Source organism: Bos mutus, chromosome 9 (assembly GCF_027580195.1).
Source record: "Bos mutus isolate GX-2022 chromosome 9, NWIPB_WYAK_1.1, whole genome shotgun sequence".
Classification (NCBI taxonomy): domain Eukaryota; kingdom Metazoa; phylum Chordata; class Mammalia; order Artiodactyla; family Bovidae; genus Bos; species Bos mutus.
Genome location: NC_091625.1, coordinates 63,874,379 through 63,878,835, shown reverse-complemented (window position 1 = coordinate 63,878,835; position 4,457 = coordinate 63,874,379). Strand labels below are relative to the sequence as shown.

At 37.8% G+C, this 4,457-nt stretch overlaps 1 non-coding gene across 1 annotated transcript; it reads right to left on the bottom strand.

The window, feature by feature from the left end:
- Positions 1-534: 534 nt before the first annotated feature.
- LOC138989281 (U6 spliceosomal RNA) lies at positions 535-641 on the bottom strand. The gene has a single exon (XR_011465520.1). It is a non-coding gene; the product is annotated as a U6 spliceosomal RNA (small nuclear RNA).
- Between the last annotated feature and the right edge of the window lie 3,816 nt (positions 642-4,457).

Genomic DNA, 4,457 nt, shown 5'->3' with positions numbered 1-4,457 from the left:
CCTTTTTTTTTTCTTTTGCCAAAGTGATTATAATATTTATTTATTTAAATTTATTTCAACTAGAGGCCAACCTCTTTACAACATTGTATTGGTTTTGCCATACATCAACATGAATCTGCCACAGGTGTACACGTGTTCCCAATCCTGAACCCCCTCTCCCACCTCCCTCCCCATACCATCCCTCTGGGTCATCCCAGTACACCAGCCCCAAGCATCCTGTATCCTGCATCAAACCTGGACTGGCGATTCATTTCTTATATGATATTATACATGTTTCAATGCCATTCTCCCAAATCATCCCACCCTCTCCCTCCCTCACAGAGTCCAAAAGACTGTTCTATACATCTGTGTCTCCTTTGCTGTCTCGCATACAGGGTTATTGTTACCATCTTTCTAAATTCCATATATATGCGTTAGTATACTGCATTGGTGTTTTTCTTTCTGGCTTACTTCACTCTGTATAATAGGCTCCAGTTTCATCCACCTCATTAGAACTGATTCAAATGTATTCTTTTTAATGGCTGAGTAATACTCCATTGTGTGTAACGCTTCACGAATTTGTGTGTCATCCTTGTGCAGGGGCCATGCTAATCTTCTCTGTATCATTCCAATTTTAGTATATGTGCTGCCGAAGCGAGCACTAGTTTTGCTTTCCAGTTTGGCCTTTAGTTAGTTTTGTTCTTAACTGGTAAATATAATTTTTGATTTCCTTTGTTCACCGGGTCAGTCTACTGTACTTTATTTTTTTTGGAGTGTTTTCACTTTGCTCATGGGCGTATATGTATATATGTATATTTCATTATTTTAATTATTATTTGCCTGATTTTGTAACTGCCGTTTGTCTGGGTTCATCTTTGATTTCTCATTTATAGGTATTTGTTTTAATCTCACTTAATGCCATAAAAAACCACCTGTGGAATCTTTGTTCCTGACCAGAGATCAAGCCCTGAGTCTTTGGAGTGGGAGCACTGACTCTAAGACCCTAGACTGCCAGGGAACTAACTCTAGGGAGAATCAAATAGTGAGAATTCACACAAAGGAAACCACTTGAATATAAGACCCAGCATGGTGTCACCCAACCACGGGGAGCACCCTGTGCAGGGCGCCTCATCTAAACAACAAACAAAACAAATACAAACCCAGTCATCAGCAAACAGGATTACCACCTCACTCAGCCTTGCCCATCAGAGGAAAAGCAAACAAACAAACAAAAACTCTGCACAAATCTCACCCTATAAGAAGCTTACACAAACCACTGGACCAACCTTAGGAGGGCAGAAACCAAAAGGAAGAAAGAGTTCAACCTTGAAGCCTGGGAAAAGGAGACTTCAAACACAATAAGTTAAAAAAAAAAATGAAAAGGCAGAAAAATATTACACAAATGAAGAAACAAACTAGAAACACAGAAGTCCAAATAAACGAAGAGGAAATAGGCAAATTAAAAAAGAATTCAGAATAATGATGGTAAAGGTGATAAAAGAAAACCTTGAAAACAAAATGGAGAAAATGTAAGAATCAATTAACAAAGACCTAGAAGAATTAAAGAATAAACATACAGAGACAAACAACACAATTATTGAAATTAAAAATGCTCTAGAAGCAATCAATAGCAGAATATCTGAAGTAGAAGAACAAATCAGTGAGCAGGAAGATAAAATGGTGGAAATAACTTCTGAAGAGCAGAATAAAGTAAAAAGAATGAAAAGAACTGAGGATAGTTTCAGAGACCTCTGGACAATATCAAAAGTCCCAGAAGAAGAAGAGAAAAAGAAAGGTATGAGAAAATTTTTGAAAGATTATAGTTGAAAATTTCCCAACATGGAAAAGGAAATAGTCAGTCAAGTCCAAGAGGCAGAAAGAGTCCCATATAAGATAAACCCAAAGAGAAACATGCCAAGACACATACTAACCAAACTAACAAAGATTAAACACAAAGAAAGAATATTAAAAGCATCAAGGGAGAAGCAACAAGTAACATACAAGGGAAACCCCATATGCTTAACAGCTGATCTTTCAGCAGAAACTGCAGGCCAGAAGGGAATGGCAGGATATGTTTAAAGTACTGAAAGGGAAAAATCTACAAGCAAGATTACTGTGCCTGGCAAAGATCTCATTCAAAACTGATGGAGAAGTAAAAACCTTTTCAGACAAGCAAAAGTTAAGAGAATTCAGTGCCACCAAGCCAGCTTTACAACAAATGTTAAAGGGACTTATATAGTCAAGAAATACAAGAGAAGAAATATCTAAAATATCAACCTTAAACAATTAAGAAAATGGCAATAGAAGCATATATATTAATAATTACTTTAAATATAAGTGGATTAAATGCTCCAACCAAAAGACACAGACTGGCTGAATGGATACAACACCAAGAACCATATATATGCTGTCTACAAGAAACTTCAGACCTAAAGACACATATAGACTGAGAGTGAGGGGATGGAAAAATATATTCCATGCAAATGGGAAGCAAAAAAAAGCTGGAGTAGCAATCCTCATACCAGACAAAATAGATCTTAAAATAAAGAAGATTACAAGAGTTAAGAAAGGATACTACATAATGATCAAGGGATCAATCCAAGAGGAAGACATAACAATTGTAAATATCTATTCACCCAACATAGGAGCACCTCAATACATAAGACAAACACTAACAGACATAAAAGGATAAATTAAAAGTAGCACACTAATAATAGGAGACTTTAACATCCCGCTCACACCAATGGACAGATCAGCAAAACAGAAAATTAACAAGGAAACAGAAGTCTTAAATGATACATTAGATAAGATGGATCTCAGTGATATCTTCAGGACATTCCATCCAAATGCAGAAGAATACACCTTCTTCTCAAGTGCACATGGAACATTCTCCAGGATAGATCACATCTTGCGTCACAAATCAAAGCTCAGTAAATTTAGGAAAATTGAAATCATATCAAGCATCTTCTCTGACTACAATGCTATAAGACTAGATATCAATTACAAGAAAAAGACTGTAAGAAACACAATTACATGGAGATTAAACAGTTCAGTTCAGTCGTGTCCAACTCTTTGCGACCCCATGAATCGCAGCACGCCAGGCCTCCCTGTCCATCACCAACTCCTGGAGTTCACTGAGACTCACCTCCATCGACTCAGTGATGCCATCCGGCCATCTCATCCTCTGTCGTCCCCTTCTCCTCCTACCCCCAATCCCTTCCAGCATCAGAGTCTTTTCCAATGAGTCAACTCTTCTCATGAGGTGGCCAAAGTACTGGAGTTTCAGCTTTAGCATCATTCCTTCCAAAGAAATCCCAGGGCTGATTTTCAGAATGGACTGGTTGGATCTCCTTGCAGTCCAAGGGACTCTCAAGAGTCTTCTCCAACATCACAGTTCAAAAGCATCAATTCTTCGGCACTCAGCCTTCTTCACAGTCCAACTCTTACATCCATACATGACCACTGGAAAAACCATAGCCTTGACTAGACGGACCTTTGTTGGCAAAGTAATGTCTCTGTTTAGGTTGGTCATAACTTTCCTTCCAAGGAGTAAGAGTCTTTTAATTTCATGGCTGCAGTCACCATCTGCACTGATTTTGGAGCCCCCCAAAATAAAGTCTGATGCTGTTTCCACTGTTTCTCCATCTATTTGCCATGAAGTGATGGGACCAGATGCCATGATCTTCGTTTTCTGAATGTTGAGCTTTAAGCCAACTTTTTCACTCTCCTCTTTCACCTTCATCAAGAGGCTTTTCAGTTCCTTTTCACTTTCTTCCATAAGGGTGGTGTCATCTGCATATCTGAGGGTATTGATATTTCTCCCAGGAATCTTGATTCCAGCTTGTGCTTCTTCCACCCCAGCGTTTCTCATGATGTACTCTGCATATAAGTTAAATAAGCAGGGTGACAATATATGGCCTTGACGTACTCCTTTTCCTATTTGGAACCAGTCTGTTGTTCCATGTCCAGTTCTAACTGTTGCTTCCTGACCTGCCTATAGGTTTCTCAAGAGGCAGATCAGGTGGTCTGGTATTCCCATCTCTTTCAGAATTTCCCACAGTTTATTGTGATCCACACAGTCAAAGGCTTTGGCATAGTAAATAAAACAGAAATTAAACAACATGTTTCCAAATAGCCAACAGGTTACTGAAGAAGTCAAAAGGGAAATCAAAATATTTCTACAAACAAATGACAATGAAAACATGACAACTCTAAACCTATGGGATACAGCAAAAGCATTTCTAAGAGGGAAGTTTATAGCAGTACAATCCTACCTCAAGAAACAAGAAAAACATCGAATAGATAACCTAATTTTATACCTTAAACAACTAGAAAAAGAACAAAAAACCCCAAAATTAGTAGAAGGAAAGAGATCATAAAGATTCAAGCAGAAATAAATGAAAAAGAAATGAAAGAAACAATAGTAAAGATTAATAAAACTAAAAGCTGGTTCTTTCAGAAGATAAAAAAAATTGACA